General features: G+C 37.6%; 1 protein-coding gene and 1 non-coding gene across 2 annotated transcripts in view; one reads left to right on the top strand and one right to left on the bottom strand.

The window, feature by feature from the left end:
- CDH18 (cadherin 18) overlaps nt 1-20,066 on the bottom strand; it is a 417,078-nt gene that overhangs the window by 185,046 nt on the left and 211,966 nt on the right. The window lies entirely within an intron of this gene.
- TRNAW-CCA (transfer RNA tryptophan (anticodon CCA)) lies at nt 14,802-14,873 on the top strand. Its single transcript has one exon. It is a non-coding gene; the product is annotated as a tRNA-Trp (tRNA).

Genomic DNA, 20,066 nt, shown 5'->3' with positions numbered 1-20,066 from the left:
ACTTGATTAATGTGAAATTACATTAGTTAATTCATGAAAACATTTAGGAAAGCACATATCACATAGAAATGCTAAATAAAGGTATCATCTGCTTTGACTGCATTTCTGTCTTTCCTTTTTATTCAAAATGGCTTTATATTTTTTCAAGCCAAATATGCAAGTCAGAAGTTTTAAAAAACTGAATTGTTCTCTAATTTTTTTTTCCCTAGTAAATTTAGAATGGTGAGCTATTTGTTCTGTTTGCATAAGTATCAGTAACAGCTAAATCTGTAATTGCAGAATTTTGCATTTTTTGTTTGTAATTTCAATTAGAAATGCATTTTTAACCATCTTTTCTACAGGTTGACTGCACCAAATTTTTCTCTTCCAAATATGCAATTTGCTGTTGTTCAGTCATCTAGTCATGTCCAACTCTGCACCCCAGGGACTGCAGCACTCCGGGGATTGCCTGTTCTCCACTATCTCCTGGAGCTTGCTCAAACTCATGCCCATAGAGTCAGTGATGTTATCCAACCATCTCTTCCTTTGAATCTCCTTTTCCTCTTGCCTTCAATCTTTCTGAGCATCAGGGTCTTTTCCAGTGAGTTGACTCTACGTATCAGGTGGTCAAATTACTGGAGCTTCAGAATCAGTTCTTCCAATGAATATTCAGAGTTGATTCCCTTTAGGATTGAGGGGTTTGATCTCCTTTCAGTCCAAGTGACTCAAGAGTCTTCTTCAACACCACAATTAGGAAACATCAGTTCTTCAGGGCTCAGCCTCTTTATGGTTCAACTCTCACATCCATACGTGACTACTTAAAAAACCATTGCTTGAACTATACGGATCTTTGTCTGTATAGTAATGTCTCTACTTTTTAATATACTGTCTAGTTTTGTCATAGCTATTCTTTCAAGTACTACAGATTCTTTTAATTTCATGTCTGTAGTCACCATTTGTGGTGATTTTGGGGACCAAGAAAATAAAGTCTGTTACTGTTTCCATTATTTACCAATCTGCTTGCCATGAAGTGAGGGAAGCAGGGCAAAGGCTAATAAGAGGTCTCCCAAGAGAATGCACTGGTCATAGCAAACACCCTCTTCCAACAACACAAGAGAAAACTCTACACATGTACATCAGCAGATGGTCAACACTTAAATCAGCTTGATTATATTCTTTGCAGCCAAAGATGGAGAAGCTCTATACAGTCAGCAAAAACAAAACTGGAAGTGGACTGTGGCTCAGATTATGAACTCCTTATTGCCAAATTCAGACTTAAATTGAAAAAAGTAGGGAAAACCACTAGACCATACAGGAATGACCTAAATCAAATCCCTTATGATTAAACAGTGGAAGTGAGAAATAGATTTAAGGGACTAGATCTGATAGATAGAGTGTCTGATGAACTATGGACAGAGGTTCGTGACACTGTACAGGAGAGAGGGATCAAGACCATCTCCATGGAAAAGAAATGAAAAAAAAAAAAAAATGCCTGTCTGGGGAGGCCTTACGAATAGCTGTGAAAAGAATAGAAGTAAAAAGCAAAGGAGAAAAGGAAAAATATAAGCATCTGAATGCAGAGTTCCAAAGAATTGCAAGGAGAGATAAGAAAGCCTCCCTCAGAGATCAATGCAAAGAAATAGAGGAAAAGAACAGAATGGGAAAGACTAGAGATCTCTTCAAGAAAATTAGAGATACCAAGGGAATAATTCATGCAAAGATGGGCTTGATAAAGGACAGAAATGGTATGGACCTGACAGAACTAGAAGACATTAAGAAGAGGTGGCAAGAATACACAAAAGAACTGTACAAAAAATATCTTGATGACCCAGATAATCATGATGGTGTGATCACTCACCTAGAGCCAGACATCCTGGAATGTGAAGTCAAGTGGGCCTTGGAAAGCATCACTACAAACAAAGCTAGTGGTGGTGACAGAACTCCAGTTGAGCTATTTCAAATCCTGAAAGATGATGCTGTGAAAATGCTGCACTGAATATGCCAACAAATTTGGAAAACTCAGCAGTGGCCACAGGACTGGAAAAGGTCAGTTTTCATTCCAATCCCAAAGAAAGGCAATGCCAAAGAATGCTCAAACTACCACACAATTGCACTCATCTCACATGCTAGTAAAGTAATGCTCAAAATTCTGTAAGCCAGGCTTCAGCAATATGTGAACCGTGAACTTCCAGATGTTCAAGCTGGTTTTACAAAAGGCAGAAGAACCAGAGATCAAATTGACAACAACCACTGGATCATCAAAAAAGCAAGACAGTTCCAGAAAAACATCTATTTCTGGTTTATTGACTATGCCAAAGCCTTTGACTGTGTGGATCACAATAAACTGTCGAGAATTCTGAAAGAGATGGGAATACCAGGCCACCTGACCTGCCTCTTGAGAAATCTATAGGCAGGTCGGGAAGCAACAGTTAGAACTGGACATGGAACAACAGACTGGTTCCAAATAGGAAAAGAAGTACGTCAAGGCTGTATATTGTCACCCTGCTTATTTAACTTATATGCAGAGGACATCATGAGAAAAGCTAGGCTGGAAGAAGCACAAGCTAGAATCAAGATTGCTGGGAGAAATATCAATAACCTCAGATATGCAGATGACACCACCCTTACGGCAGAGAGTGAAGAGGAACTCAAAAGCCTCTTGATGAAAGTGAAAGTGGAGAGTGAAAAAGTTGGCTTAAAGCTCAACATTCAGAAAATGAAGATCATGGCATCCGGTTCCATCACTTCATGGCAAATGGATGAGAAACAGTGGAAACAGTGTCAGACTTTTTTTTTGGGGGGGGGGGCTCCAAAATCACTGCAGATGACAATTATAACCAACCTAGACAGCATATTCAAAAGCAGAGACATTAGTTTGCCAACAAAGGTCTGTCTAGGCAAGGCTATGGTTTTTCCAGTGGTTATGTATGGATGTCGGAGAAGGCGATGGCACCCCACTCCAGTTCTCTTGCCTGGAAAATCCCATGGACGGAGGAGCCTGGTGGGCTGCAGTCCATGGGGTCGCGAAGAGTCGGACACTACTGAGCGACTTCACTTTCACTTTTCACTTTCATGCATTGGAGAAGGAAATGGCAACCCACTCCAGTGTTCTTGCCTGGAGAATCCCAGGGACAGGGGAGCCTGATGGGCTGCTGTCTCTGGGGTCACACAGAGTCAGACACGACTGAAGCAACTTAGCAGCAGCAGCAGCAGCATCATTATGTATGTGAGAGTTGGACTGTGAAGAAAGATGGGCACCACAGAATTGATGCTTTTGAACTGTGGTGCTGGAGAAGACTCTTGAGAGTCCCTTGGATTGTAAGGAGATCGAACCAGTCCATCCTAAAGGAGATCAGTCCTGGGTGTTCTTTGGAAAGACTGATGCTAAAGCTGAAACTCCAATACTGTGGCCACCCCATGCGAAGAGTTGACTCATTGGAAAAGACTCCGTTGCTGGGAGGGATTGGGAGCATGAGGAGAAGGGGTTGACAGAGGATGAGATGGCTGGATGGCATTACTGACTCGATGGACATGAGTCTGAGTGAACTCTGGGAGTTGGTGATGGACAGGGAGGCTTGGCGTGCTGCGATTCATGGGGTCGTAAAGAGTTCGACACAACTGAGCGACTGAACTGAACTGAACTGAATTGAACTGAGTGACGATGCCATGATCTTAATTTTTTGAATGTCGAGTTTTAAGTCAGCTGTTTCACTCTCTTCTCTCACCTCGATCAAGAGTCTCTTTAGTTCCTCTTTGCATACTGCCATGTGGTGTCACTTGAATATCTGAGATATTTGATACTTCCCCCAGCTATCTTAATTCTGGCTTGTGCTTCATCTAGCCCAGGGTTCCGCATGATGTACTTCGCATAGAAGTTAAATAAGCAGAGTGACAATATACAGCCTTGACATGCTCCTTTCCCAATGGAACCAGTCCATTGTTACATGTCTGGTTATAACTGTTGCATCTTGATCTGTATACAGATTTTGCAAGAGGCAAGTAAGGTGGTCTGGTATTCCCATCTGGTTAAAAATTTTCCACAGTTTGTTGTGATCCACACAGTCAATGAAGCAGAAGTAGATGTTTTTCTGGAATTCTCTTGCTTTTTCTATGATCTAATGGATGTTGGCAACTTGATCTCGGGTTTCTCTGCCTTTTCTAAATTCAGATTGAACATATGGAAGTTATCTGTTGTATCATGTACTGTTGAAGCCTTGCTTGGAGAATTTTGAGAATTACCTTGCTAGCGTGTGAGATGAGTGCAACTGTGCAGTAGTTTGAGCATTCTTTGGCATTGCCTTTTTTAGAATTGGAATGAAAACTGAGTCTTTCAGGTCCTGTGGCCACTGCTGAGTTTCCCATATTTGCCAGCATATTGAATGCAGCACTTCCACAGGATCATCTTTTCAGATGAAATAGCTCAACTAGAATTCCAACACCAACACTAGCTTTGTTCAGTTATGCTTCCTAAGGCCCACTCAACTTCACATTCCAGCATGTCTGGCTGTAGGTGAGTGATCACACCATTGCGGTTTTCTGGGTCATTAAGATCTTTTTTGCATAGTTTTTCTGTGTATTTTTGCCACCTCTTCTTAAGTATCTTCTGCTTCTGTTAGGTCCATATCATTTTTGTCCTGTACTGTGCCCATCTTTGCATGAACTGTTCCTTAAATATACAATTACTTTCCCTTCACTCTTTCTAATTCTCTTCCTGCTGATTCTAAAGCATCTGAGCTACTCCCAAAGCCAAGACTGTCTCTTTTCTAACAACAACAAAAAAAAGTTTCCTGAAATCCTGGTTATATTAGTGAGCTTTTACTATGCTATTATGATGGTCATTATCTCTCAGTATTTGTGTGTGGGGATCTTAGGTGCTCACTCATGTCTGCCTCTTTTTGACCCCCTGGACTCTAGCCCACTGTTCTCCTCTGTTCATTGGATTTCCCAGACAAGAATACTGAAGTGGGTTGCCATTTCCTTCTCCAGGGTATCTTCCTGACTCAGGGATTGATGCCACATCTCCTCACTGCAGTCAGATTCCTTACGATCTGAGCCTCCCGGGAAGCCCCTCACTATGTGTATATATACATAATTATGAAATCTTTACATGTGCTATGAATATGATAAATGTAACCTTGCAGCTATTTCACATAATTATCCTTGTGATTCCAGTTCCTACTTATCAAGTCTTAAATTTATAGAAATTGCTTCCCATCTTTTCTCTTTACCTGGGCACCATCGTTCAGGTGAAGAAGATGAACTTTACTGCTGGTGTGCCTCCCACCCTATATTCTGTAGGTGCATGTCTTCCACTAAAACATCACACCCATGTTTTTGCACGCATTGTCCAACTTCCTGCTGTCTCTCTCTGCTTCACTGCAGGTTGCAAAGGTTGCTTTGACTGCTAGAGACCTCTAAGTAGAGAAGATAGTGTGATGTTGTAAGTAGTGGCCCATGCAGTGTATTCATTTACATTGCATAATTACTTAACTAGCTCCTTACTGTAAATAAAGACAATTACAAAATTTCTGTATATCTGGGTCCCCGTAACGTCTCTCTTTTCTATAGTAGATTTATTATAAACTGTCTTCAGATTTTACTTTGCAGGCTTGTCATTAAATAGAATTAATAAGGAAGCAAAGACATCAGCCTAATTTCCATATGTCAACAGATATTAAACACAGTCGATTTCCTTCAATTGCATTTTGCATGTTAAAAGAACCAAATTCTGACAAATTGGAAATCACCAAAATAATTCAGTTACTTTGTATAATGAAGTAGTTAATTCCGTGAGGGTTGACTGCATTATCACATAATAAGTGTTCAGAATACAAAAGGGTACAGCAAACAGTCCCCAGAAGCATGTCCTTACAGATTAGACCTTTTTTATTAATGTTAAATAACCAAGTTAGTTTAGCCTGGATTATATCAAACATTTAAAAATTTATTTAGAGAATGAGGTAATGAGGGATGGGACTATATGCTAATTAATATTTAAATTATTTACCAGCTAATAGATACGCTATGGTGAGAAATGAGTGAGCTCTTGGATGGAATTATACTGCTCCAGTAACTTCTCACTTGTCTTTTGGGAACATTAATCAAATTCAAGACAAATTCCTTTTCCCTGAAGTATACTTGTAATGTCATGTGGGAATTTCAGTTAAACTTCCTATTCTCTTGTCTAACATCATATCAGGCTATTTTTGCAGAACAGTTTTTTTTTTTTTTTTTAATGTGTGAATTAAAAAGCTGAAAAAGCTATATTTTGATATACAACAATTTTGTTGTTATTGCTTAGTTGCTTAAATTTTGTGACTCTTTGAAACCCCATGGACTGTAGTCTGCCAGGCTCCTCTGCCCATGGGATTTTTCCAAGCAGGAATACTAGAGTGGATGAACATTTCTTTCTCCAGAGGATCTTCCCAACCCAGGGATCTAACGCAAATCTCCTGCATTGACAGAGAGGTTATTTACCACTGAGCCACCTGGGAAATCCTAATACTGTTACTTAATAGAACAAACTGATGGTTCTTTTCATTCCCACACTAGAAATAGAGACAGTACTGAAAATACTGTATAGATTAAGAACATAGGCTCTGCAGATGGGCCAATGGAATTCAATTCCTATTCTCACTAATGAACACTGTGCCTTTAAGAAAATCCCTTCTTTGTCACTCAGTTTCCTCCTTTAGAACATTTGGGTCATGAGTTCTCATCTTGTCATGGGACTATTATAATGATTAAATAAAATAGAATGTGCACAGCATGCAAAACTGCACAGAAAAGCACCACCAAAATCACATGGAAAATTTAGCATTTTTATCATTTTTATATAGTACCATGTGTCAGGAAAACCAGATAATATAGTCAGTTTAGTGGGAAATATTCTCTCAGAGAATATGCGAGATGAACATGGTTCTCACAATTCTTATAGAATTTCAAAATCATGTAACTTAGTCTAATTTTCTACTCCATATAGTCCTATGAGGTGGCCGGACACAATATTTATACATTACTCTTAATTTATTGAGGAGAAGAAAGGCACAAAATGTCAGATAACTCATCCAGATTAGCTGATAAATGTTTAGCTATGTTTTATTGATCACTGATGCCAGATTTGCTTTCCCAGAGCAATGAATGTAGTATTCTCCTTACATGGAAGCAGAGTTGCCTATGGGAGTTCTTTATATGATACTGTAGCAGCTTTTTTGACATAAGTATATATTTGATAACTTTATTGATATTTGATCATTAGGTAATCCTTAAATTACAAGATAAAAATTTACATATATACATATGGAAAATCCACAAATTGTCTTTTTGTGCTTTAATTTTAAAATCAAAGGTGCTGCTACTGAAAATTATTTCGGAACCATGGCTCTGACTGTAAATAATCTACCTGCGATGTGGTTGACCTAGGTTTCATCCCTGGGATGGGAAGAGCCCCTAGAGAAGGGAATGGCTATGTGCTCCATTCCATGCGCAAAAGAGTCTGGGGGCCTGCTGTCCATGGGGTCACAAAGAGTTGGACTCAGTTGAGAGACTAATACTTTCACTTTCCTGGAAGACCAGAAGAAATATGAAATGCTTGCTTTGGAAACCCTTAATGACAAATCCTTCATCTTCTTAAGCTTCATTAATGGTTAGAAATATAAGTAGCAACTTAATGCTAAATCTAATTAATAAGTGGTTAAATTAAATGAATATGATGTGTTTGGGCCAAAAAAAAAAAAAAAGAAGGTATAAATCTTGAGAAAGCAGACTGTATGTAGGCATCTATCTGTCTGTCTTCTGTTTTACTTTTCTGTTTTCTATTCCAAACTGTCTTTGAATATGGTTTTGCAAAGGTATGTATTTACAACAAGCTTGCCATGGTTGTACAGAATATAATTCTCCAAAGTGGTTGCCTTCAAGAGTTACAATCATTTTTATGTGTTTGGCAGGGGAAAAGATAGAGATTCCCATTAATTTTCAGTCAAAATGTATATTTATTATAGGTGATGGCAGCAAGAGAATGTTTCCTAAAAGTAAATTGGGATTTTTCTCTTAGTAAAGTGCCAATGAATTGTGAAATCTTACCCATAAAACCACTATTTGCTGAAATAGGCTTGGTTCAATCGATGATTTTCAATTACTAAGTTAAAAAAAACCCTCCCTTGATTTTTGTATAGTCTGATTCACTTAAGGCAATAAATACCACAGAAAAGGATTATAAGCTCTGGATTTACAAATATATCTGGTTTTGAAGCATAATTAACAAATATTATTCATCTTTTTAATAGTTCAAATGCCATAAACAAACATTTCCAATTAAATATGTATGATATTTTTAATTCAAATGATTTTGTAGTGAAAATATTTTAATTTATCTCTGTGTTCATAAATGTTTTGTTCATATGATGTATCTTGAGGGTATGAAGAAATTTACTTATGATTTAAGTTTTAATTATTTTACTTTTAAACATTTGACTAGTAATTTTTACATATACTCTTACTTCTAAACTCTAAGATGTTATCAATATAAATTAAATTCAAACTAATATTTTCATTTATATTGTAAATAATAGATGCTATATATAAAATTGTGGAATCAGCATAGTCATTATTTTTAAAAATCCACTACTCTGTATTCTATGTACTCCTTTATTTTTTGTCTGGATTTGTTCACACTATGTTCTAGTTATTCACATATTAGTATATTATTCAGATAGTAAAAACAAGGAAAAAAACAACTGAAATCACGACAATGTTCATTTTTAGCCAAATCTCTGTTGCTATTGACATTTTGTAAGCATGTGTTTTCTTTTGTATCTTATTTCCGTAACTATGAGTTTACCTTTTCTAAGCAATATGACTCAGCCAGAAATGACAGAATAAATGCCTCTCAAGCAAAACTGAGAGAAAAGACTGAATCAAAGCCATCTGTGCCTCTTTCATAAATGGAATTTTGCTCCTCTGGGAAAAACTAAGGTAGAGGCTTTGGGAATCTACAAATTGCAGGTAGATTTTTATCCTCTTCAGATTGGACATACTAATATCCATGCCAACTCCCAGACCCCTTATTTAATACCAAACCTTGTTTTGTTCTAGTCTGCACACTTCTAACCCCTTTGTTCTGAATGCTCTTCTTATAATATAGCAGTTACCAGCTTCTAACATTCTATGTAATTTAATTTTTATTCCATTTTTATTGTTCATTGTCTGTTCTCTCTTCACCACCCTCAACAACTAGAATGGAAGCCCCATGGTCATGGATTGGAAAATCAAATGATAGGAAAATTCTTAGGCATTAGGTGTATGTTTTCTTTCTAAGCTTTCCTTCACCAGCATATCCAAATGAGTAAGGGCTATAGGAGATGACAGCAATACGTTCAAATCCTGTTTCTTGTGTTGTGTATCTAAGTCATTCTGAGTCGCTTATGTCTGGAAGCCCAGGGCTAGAAAGCCACAATAAACAGAGAGCACACAACTCATTAGAGACTGCTCTCTCTTTTCCCATGCAGTGGAGTTCAAGGTTCTCTGACACTGGATCATAGCTAAGAAGTTATTATTATTATTCATGATCTAATTATCACTAGATCTTTATTGTTATATATGATCTATTTATTCCATGGAAGTTGTGATAAGCTAGATACTGAAATGCTTATTTTCTTTACGTGGATCCCCCAAAGAATTACAAAAATTTTAAAAATAGAAAAAAAAAATATATGAAAAGAGGAACACAGGGGACAGAATGCCTGTTTCCTTTGCTAGGGTTTGTTATGGCCTGAATAGCATCTTGGCTTTTCTAAATCTGTTGAACCTCTGAAATAATATTGCCAGGTTACATCACACCAGCTTTCAACTTCTGATCTTCGCAAGGAATTGCAATAGCTTCTAGATGAATAGTGTATAGCCCCAAGGAGAAGTCATCCACACACTTGAGACAACTGCAGGCTGGCTTAGCATACTGGCTAAGAGCCTGTTCTCTAAAATGAGAAAGCACAGGTTTGTTACAGGCTTTTTCACTTAATTCTTTATGAATGTGGACAGATTACTTAACCTCTTTGTCCTTCAGTTTCCTAATCTGTAAAATAAGATAATAGCAGTACCTTTTTCATAGTACTACTGAGAGGATAAGATGAGATGAGACATAGAAAAGACATAGAACAGTGCTTCCATGTGGTAACTACTCAATAAATGTTATCCATTGTTATGGTTGTTTTTAAAGATGTAAGCAATAGGTTTGTGAAGACAAATAATGCAGGGTATGAAACACAAAGTCATTCACTTTGAATAATTTACTGAGTGGTTAGAAAAGACCTTTATGAAAGGTGAGAGCTAAATTGAGGGAGGGAATGACTCACATATTTTGTTTTTTAACGCTTTTCATGCAGAACTGAAAGTAAATGCACACCATGCAAAGTGAGAGGGATCTGGAGGAGTCCAGGAACATTAGTACTCAGTGTGGCTGGATCAGAGTTCATATAGGAATCAGAGCAGAGAGGTAGAGACATTAAATCATGGAAGGCCCTACAGGCAGGCCCTCAAAAGGGTATGGTCTTCCATTTTGCAGGAAGCACTGGACGGTTTTGGTAGGGAAGGTAGAGGACTCTATCTGGATAGGTTGAGCTGTGACATAAACTTCAAGGACTTATTTCTTGTTCACATTGCACATCCATGGATATAGGTCAGCTATGACTTTCCTCTGTGTCTTTCCATTCTGGGCACCATGCTGAACAACCATGCCCCAAGGCAGACAGCAAGAGTAAGAAAGATGGATTTACTTCTGCTGAGAACTGGCCCAGATCACTGCATTTACATCAAATTACTCCCCAAGTCACTATGACATCAGGATGTGTACTCTTTCTCCTAAGAATCCCAATGTAACAGGTATAGAGAATACGTACCCAAGAAAAAGGAAGAATCAGGTGATCATAAAGAGTAATATCATTTTTTAAGGTAGCATGATTGAGTGAGTTTTAAAAGGACACTTCAGTGGTTGCTTTGTGGAGAATGCATTATATGGGAACGAGAATAGAATCTGGAGATGAGTGTGAAAGAGTGAAAGTTGCTCACTTGTGTCCAGCTGTTTGTGGCCCCATGGATTAGATCTAATACCTGATCTGATCATTAGGTCAGATGATACTGAGGTTTTATATATAAAATGATAATGCCTCTTTCTAAGATATAAGAAATAGAGGAGAAATGAAGTGATTGAATTGAGGATATAAATTGAAAGTAGAGTTGATGGGATGTGCTGATGGATGGGCTAAGGTGTAGGAGAAAGGAAAAACTCAGGATGACTTTCTGCTTTGTTGTTGTTTGCTGTGAACAACCAGAGAATGAATTTGTCATTTACTGAGATGGAGAAACTGAAATATAAATTAAAATATGGCCTATATGAGAAAAAATACATTTTAAAAACCCACAAAATTTATTTCTGAATTTAAATTAAAAATTTAGTAGCAATAAAATACATCAGCAGCACTGAAAGTTTTAAATCAAACAAACGATGTAGAAAACATCTTGAAACTTTCTCACAGAGAAGAGCAAAAAAAGAAGAGAATAAGAGAAAAGCCAACATAGGGGATAGATTCCAGCACTGAATAAATGGCAACAAAGTCATTAAAATGATAAAATATAACACATGCAATGATCAAAAATAGAAGAGAGGGTGGGGTCAAAAAGACAGATGAGGATAAGGTCACGGAGTAAAGTTTCTGACTGAAAGATAACAAGTTTTAGATCAAACATACTCATTGTTAAGAGTGAGAATTATAATAAAAGGGAGTAGCATTGAACAGCACTGATGCAAGGATTTTTTTTTTTCAATTTCAAGGTTAATTGCAGATTTGGGCATATTTACACCCTAACGCCCAAGAAAAGAAGTGTGGTCTCACAAGATAAAGTTAGAGGAGTTACGGTTCTCACTGACATTCCTAACTGAAGGGCAAGAAATGCATAATTTTGAACCCCGTAGGCAATTAGAGATTGATGCAATTTAAGAAAGCCTTTTGTAGTGAGTCCCAGAGGCCAGTCCCGAGCAGGCAGAAACAATTTAGAAGCAGCAATCTCCTCTCTGCAGCAATACTTACACAGGGAACCGTTTCAAGAAATTGTACGGCCAGTGTTCCTGAAGGCCTCGGCCAGCTCGCCAGGGCCTCAGGAGGACCATTGAGCACTTCATCTGCTTCTGCGTTCTCTTCTGCTAGCTTTGCATTGATGGTGACATGCCATCAGGAAACTAGAGGGTTCAGCTATCATTTTTGAAAACCCTAAGTTCCCTAATCAGTACAAGTGAGAAAATCAGTAAAGTATTCTTAACTAGGTGTAGGTGTGGATTCTTATGGTTTAGGTGTTCTTTTATAATTGAGAATAGCTGAAACCCCAAATATTCAAAACCAGAGCTATGCAGGCAGGAAAAAAAATGATATGATATGCTTTAAAGATACTTGAGAATAGAACTATCAAGCTATCCATTGGCATAGAGTCTTGATTACAAGAACCAGATCTAAATAGATCTCAGCTTGTACACGTACATGGCTTGTACGTTCAATGTCAATAAAATGGGAAGAAAGATTAGACATTCTGTAATGTCTCATAAGTAGCTAAATATTACTCATACATTTCCAATTTTATTTTGTTACTTATTTTCAGAATCAATTTTTGAACAAAATTCCAGTCTCTGCCTTACTAAGTCTTCCTCTTTTGTCTTTCATTCCTTAGCTATTCAACTGGCGCTCACATCATTTTACACTTGAAATCTCTCTCTTTGATGATGAATTATTTTATAATCAGATATTGATTTCCCCCAATAATTTTAATGATGAATTAGAGAAAGAAAAACTTAGTTTTGAATTTACATAGCACTTTTAGTTTATGACTCGAAATCTTCTCTTATTCCTCACAATAAATAAAATTTTGTACATGGAGGGATATTTTTCACTTTAAATTAGAATATATATATATATATATACATATATATATATATATATACAAATGAAAAATTTTGACTTATTTTGTGACCCTAGTATATATTATTAATATGTTAGCATATTTTGCTTATCTTACAGCAAGGATAATTTTATGGCAGAGGCTAAATAAAGAATTCATTGTGAATTACCACTTACCTCTACCTTGGGATACTTCCTTAATATACACATTTGTTTAAGAGTTTTCCATTAAGGCAGGAAGAAACAGTACATGGCATGGAGATCTATAAACCACTTGTTCTGACCCACACATTAAAGCATCCACATAATAAATCCTAATACTGAATCAGCTTCTTGGAAATCTATGAGTATCCATACAGGAAAACCCTTGCCTAGCAATAGGTTTGTAATCGTAAAACAACCAAGTTTTCCAACTAAGATTCAGTAAAAATTAACACTAACTGATATATATGAAGCCCTTTTATTTTATCACTATATTACATACTTCCTAAGTCAATGTGGGAAGAATGAATAAATGAAGGAAATATTTTCCAGATAATACTACAGGAATAAAGTTGCCAAAACTTATCTCTGGAATTTTTTTTAAGTATTTCAATAGAATTGCTTGTCAAAGGCATTTTTTTCATAGCTAGTTGTAAAACTAAAAATATACTTAAAATATTGAGACATAAAGACCTGGCCCTCAGCATCAGCATCATAAACATTTAGAGGTCAGAACAGCCCATCAGAAGCAGCAACAGAAGATTTAAGTTCTATCAAAACCGTGTTAAAGGAAAAAAGAAATATTTTACCAGAGAGAAGATTTGATCTAAAAGACTCCAAAATGAGGATTCATTGTGAGTCTCATCAAAACGATAAGACAGAACTCTCTCCCGCCTCCCTTCTCTGTTAAATACACTTAGGAACCAAGCTAAAATCATCAACTTGCATTCCTGTTTTTATTTAAAGGGATACATATCTATAGTTAGCAGACATAATAAAAACAAGAATTATGGATCATCAGGATTATTTTGTGAAAATTAAAAGTCAACTGAAAGAATTGCAGAATCAGGAATAGGGTTAGCACTCTATCTTGCTCTTTTATTACCTCTGTGAATTTACTTAATCTCTCAAAAGAGCAGTTTTCTTATATAAGAATGGAAAAAAATAAGAATAAGCTACAGTTTTTTGAAGTTTAATTAACTTATATGATGTTCTCTGTAGAGTTATAAAACTTACCTGGGATTAAGTAAGCCCTTAATAAGTAGTAACTATCAATGCTATTCATATTACTGCTAACATTTCATACACATTTTGTGCTAAGTCACTTCAGTCATGTCTGTCTCGGTGTGACCTTATGGACTGCAGCCTGCTAGGCTCCTCTGTCCATGGGATTCTCCAGGCAAGAATACTGAAGTGGGTTGCCATGCTCTCCTCCAGGGGATTTTCCCAAACCCAGAGGTTGAACCTACATCTCTTATGTCTCCTGCATGAGCAGGTTCGTTTTTTACCACCAGTGCCTCAAGGGAAGCCCCATAATAAAAGATATTGTCCTCTTATTTGGTTGGCATGATAATTAGTTCTATTGTTTACATTTCATTTCACATGTAACATTTTTATTACATTCACATGACGGTGGAAGCTAATCATTAGTATATGGTTTTCTTTTTTTTTTTCATTATAGTTTATTACAAGGTATTGAGTGTAGTTCCCTGTATGTGCATGCCTGCTCAGGCATGTCCAACTCTTTGCAATCCCATAGACTGTAGTCTGCCAGGCTCCCCTGTTTATGTTATTCTCCAGGCAAGAATCCAGGAGTGGGTTGCCATTTCCTACTCCGACAGTTCCCAATTTATCCCTCCCTTACATATATCTTATTCTTATAGGGCAAAACTCAAATGGGCTTCCCTGGTAGCTCAGCGGTTAAAGCGTCTGCCTCCAATGCGGGAAACCCAGGTTCAATCCCTGGGTTGGGAAGATCGCCTGGAGAAGGGAATGGCAACCCACTCCAGTATTCTTGCCTGGAGAATCCTATGGATGGAGGAACTTGGTAGGCTACAGTCCACGGGGTCACAAAGACTCGGACACAACTGAGTGACTTCACTTTCACTTTCAAAACTCAAATAATAATAATAATGTCATTTTTTTCTAAATTAGTCTACAAAGTTGATGTAATTGTATTTGATTAAAATATCAACAGAAATTTGCTTTTTATAATCTGATAAGCTGATCTTAAAGCTGAAGTAAAGCAAGTAGATGGAAATAGCCAGGAAAGTTCTAAATAATATAGAAGATTAGATGTGAAGTGTAGGCTAGCCTTGTCAGTATTTATAAGCTGTAGTAAGCAGAGAAATTCACTAAGAGCATGGCTTTCTGTAGAAGTCATTTCCCTGGCAATTTTTATGTTATTAGCAGTATCTATTTAATTTACTACTTCCTCATGACAGACCTCCAGTATCCTTGTCTGCAAAATTCCATGGGCAAAGGAGCCTGGTGGGCTACAGTCCATGGGGTTTCAGAGCAGGGCACAGCTGAGCATGCACACCTGACAGATCTAGCCCAATGACAAAAATTTCTGGGAGGTTACAAAGCAGGACAGAGAGATTTAGCTCAGAGTGACAGCCGGAAAAAAATTAGAAAGGGCCTTTAAGGAAATCACTAGTTAGAAGTGCCTCTGAGACTAATTTTTATGGCAAAGAAGATGTTAGTCAGGCTTAAAAAAATGGTGGAAGGAGTCAAGCAGTGATACTGACATTTAATAAAGAGATATGGAGACATCACATTTTTGAGGAAATACTGGAGCAAAAGGAGTTTATGCAGTGATGATAAACATGACCCTTGAAAGGCAAAACGAGAGACAGATCAAAAAAGGGTCTGATATCTGTTGTAAAAAAAAAGAAAAAGAAAGAAAAGAACGGCTTTTATTCTGAAGGTGTTGGGGGAGCTGAGATATATGAAGCAAAAGCTGAAATGACTGGATTTTAATTTTTTTCAATATTAATACCAGACTGGAGAAAGTGTTGCATATAGACTGATAATTCTGATGCTACAGGTGGCAACACCATTCAGAACAATGATGATGGCATAATGGTATATGAGCTAAGGGAGTATCGGGGTGGCCAAGGAGGGACAAATTATATACATATATTATTGAGGTGGAAAATAAATGTTTTCTTTGTGATGTGCTTAGTTGCTATCATGTCAGACTCTTTGCAACACCATGGACTGTAGCCTGCCAGGCTCCTCTGTCCATGGGGATTCTCCAGGCAAGAATACTGGAGTGGGTTGCTATGCCCTTCTCCAGAGGATTGTCCCAATACAGGGATCAAACCCAGGTCTTCTGCATTGCAGGCAGATTGTTTACCATCTGAACCACCAACGTTTTGTTTAAGTTTAGATAACAGGATGTATTTCTTTACAAGTGGAGTTACTAGATATGGAAATGGTTTCATACCTTTGACTACTGGAGTTTTGAACGAACTTGATTTGGCTTGTAATGAGAAACCAACCTACTTTTATTCCCACCTTTGCATCTGCTTTGTGGTCTAATCCTTCTTTTAATGCTCCAGGATAAATCTTTAGCCCTCAAGCTTTTCAGGCACTCCATATAATATACAATATAAATAGTTCCTTGCTTCTGCATAAACATTCCAGACAGGATATTCATTATATAACAACAACCTAGTTCAGACCAGCAGATGCAAAACGTGGATCTGCTCAAGTCCTGCTAGCCTCTGGTGGGAGATGAACTAGTTGGTTCCTTCTTTAGGTATCTTTTTTGAACTACTCCCTACTTAGGTGCAATTTTTTAAATGTTTTAAAAAATTTCTATTGGAGTATAGTTACTTTAAAATGTTATGTTACTTTCTGCTGTATAGCAAAATGAATTAGCTGTAATATACATATTTCTCCTCTTTTTAGGATTTTCTTCCCATTTCGGTCACTATAGAGCAAAAACAACACCCAGTTGTGGATGTGACTGGTGATAAAAGTAAAGTCTGATGCTGTAAAGAGCAATATTGCATAGGAACCTGGAATGTTAGGTCCATGAATCAAGGCAAATTGGAAGTGGTCAAACAGGAAATGGCAAGGGTGAACATCGACACTTTAGGAATTAGTTAACTAAAATGGACTGGAATGGGTGAATTTAATTCAGATGACCATTGTATCTACTATTGTGAGCAAGAATTCTTTAGAAGAAATGGAGTAGCCTTCATAGTCAACAAAAGAGTCTGAAATGCAGTACTTGGACGCAATCTCAAAAATGACAGAATGATCTCTGTTCATTTCCAAGGCAAATCATTCAATATCACAGTAATCCAAGTCTATGCCCTGACCAGTAATGCTGAAGAAGCTGAATTTGAATGTTTCTATGAAGACTTACAAGACCTTCTAAAACAAACACCCAAAATCAATGTCCTTTTCATTATATGGGATTGGAATGCAAAAATAGGAAGTCAAGAGATACCTGGAATAACAGGCAAATTTGGCCTTGGGGTACAAAAAAAAAAAAAAAAAGTAGGGCAAAGGCTAAGTGAGTTTTTCCAAGAAAATGCACTGGTCATAGCAAACACCCTCTTGCAACAACGCAAGAGAAAACTACACATGGACATCACCAGATGGTGAACACCAAAATCAGATTGATTACATTTTTTGTAGCCAAAGAGGGAGAAGTTCTATACAATCAGCAAAAACAAGATCAGGAGCTGACTGTGGCTCAGATCATGAACTCCTTATTGCTGAATTCATACTTAAATTGAAGAAAGCAGGGAAAACCACCAGACCATTCAGGTATGACCTAAATGAAATCCCTTACAATTATACAGTGGAAGTGACAAATAGATTCAAGGAATTAGATCTGATAGACAGAGTGCCTGAGGAACTATGGATGGAGGTTTGTGACACTGTATCAGTGGTAGTGATCAAGATTATCCCCAAGAAAAAGAAAGGCAAAAAGGACAAATGGTTGTCTGAGGAGGCTTTACAAATAGTTGAGAAAAGAAGAGAAGCTAAAGGCAAAGGAGAAAAGGAAAGATATACCCATTTGAATGCAGAGTTCCAAAAAAATAGCAAAGAGAGATAAGAAGGCTTCCTCAGTGATCAATGCAAAAAAATAGAGGAAAACAATAGAATGGGAAAGACTAGAGATCTCTTCAAGAAAATTAGAAATACCAAGGGAATATTTCACGCAAAGATGAGCACAATAAAGGACAGAAATAGTATGGACTGAACAGAAGAACATATTAAGACGAGGTGGCAACAATACATAGAAAACTACAAAAAAGATCTTCAAGACCCAAATAATCACGATGGTCTGATCACTCACCTAGAGCCAGACATCCTGAAATGCAAAGTCAAGTGGCCTTAGGAAACATCACTGTTAACAAAGCTTTTGGAGGTAATGAAATTCAAGGTGAGCTATTTCAAATCCTAAAAGATGATGCTGTAAAGTGCTGCCCTAAACATGCCAGCAAATTTGGAAAACTCAGCAGTGGCCACAGGACTGGAAAAGGTCCATTTTCACTCCAATCCCAAAGAAAGGCAATGGCAAAGAATGTTCAAACTACCACACAATTGCACTCATCTCACATGCTAGCAAAGTAATGCTCAAAATTCTCTAAGCCAGGATTCAACAGTACATGAGCCATGAATTTCCAGATGTTCAAGTTGGATTTAGAAAAGACAGAGGAACGAGATATCAAATTCCTAACTTCCGCTGGATCATGAAAAAAGCAAGAGAGTTCCAGAAAAGCATCTACTTCTCTTTCATTGACTATTCTGCAGCCTTTGACTGTATGGATCACAACAAACTGTGGAAAATTCTTCAAGACATGGGAATACCAGACCACCTGATCTGCTCTTGAGAAATGTCTTTGCAGGTCAAGAAGCAACAGTTAGAACTGGACATGGAACAACAGACTGGTTCCAAATTGGGAAAGGAGGACACCAAGGCTGCATATTGTGACCCTGCTTATTTAACTTATATGCAGAGTACGTCATGTGAAGTTCCGGGCTGGATGAAGCACAAACTGGAGTCAAGATTACCGGGACAAATATCAATAACCTCAGATATGCAGATGACACCACCCTTATGGCAGAAAGCAAAGAAGAACTAAAGAGCATCTTGATGAAAGTGAAAGAGGAGAGTGAAAAAGTTGGCTTAAAAATCAACGTTCAGAAAATTAAGATCATAGCATCTTGTCCCATCACTTCATGGCAAAGGAAACAATGGAAACAGTGAGAAACTTTATGTTTCGGGGCTCCAAAATCACTGCAGATGGTGACTGCAGCCATGAAATTAAAAGACATTTGCTCCTTGGAAGGAAAGCTCTGATCAACCTAGACAGCATATTACAAAGCAGGGACATTACTTTGCCAACAAATGTCCATCTAGTCAAAGATATGGTTTTTCCATTAGTCATGTATGGATGTGAGAGCTGGACTATAAAGAAAGCTGAGCGCTGAAGAATTGATGCTTTCGAAGTGTGATGGAGAAGACTTGAAAGTCCCTTGTACTGCAAGGGGATCCAACCAGTCTATCCTAAAGGAAATCAGTACTGAATATTTATTGGAAGGACTGATGCTGAAGCTGAAACTCCAATACTTTGCCCACCTGATGTGAAGAACTGACTCAGTAGAAAAGACCCTGATGCTGGGAAAGATTGAAGACAGGTGGAGAAGGGAATGAGACAGGATGAGATAGTTGGATGCCATCACCAACTCGATGGACATGAGTTTGAGTAAACTCTGGGAGTTGGTGATGGACAAAGAAGCCTGGCGTCCTGCAGTCCACAGGGTCACAGAGAGTTGGACACAACTGAGCGACTGAACTGAACTGAACTGATAGAACATTGAATAGAGTTCCTTGCGCTATACAGTATGTTCTCATTAGTTATGTATTTCATATATAGCAATGCAGTCCAGTATTCTTGCTTGGAGAATCTCCATGGACAGAGGAGACTGACAGGCTATAGTCCATGGGGTTGCAAGGATTTGGACACAACTCAGCACAGAGAGAGAGAGTGTGTGTATATACGTCAATCCCAATCTCCCAGTTCATCCCACCCTTCCCTCCCTCCCTTTGTGTCCATATGTTTGTTCTCTATGTTTATGTCTCTATTTCTGCTTTGAAAATGGATTCAACTGTACCATTTTTATAGATTCCACATA

This window comes from Budorcas taxicolor, chromosome 20 (genome assembly GCF_023091745.1).
Source record: "Budorcas taxicolor isolate Tak-1 chromosome 20, Takin1.1, whole genome shotgun sequence".
Lineage (NCBI taxonomy): Eukaryota > Metazoa > Chordata > Mammalia > Artiodactyla > Bovidae > Budorcas > Budorcas taxicolor.
Note: the sequence above shows the minus strand (reverse complement) of the source record. Positions and strands in the feature narration are given on the sequence as shown.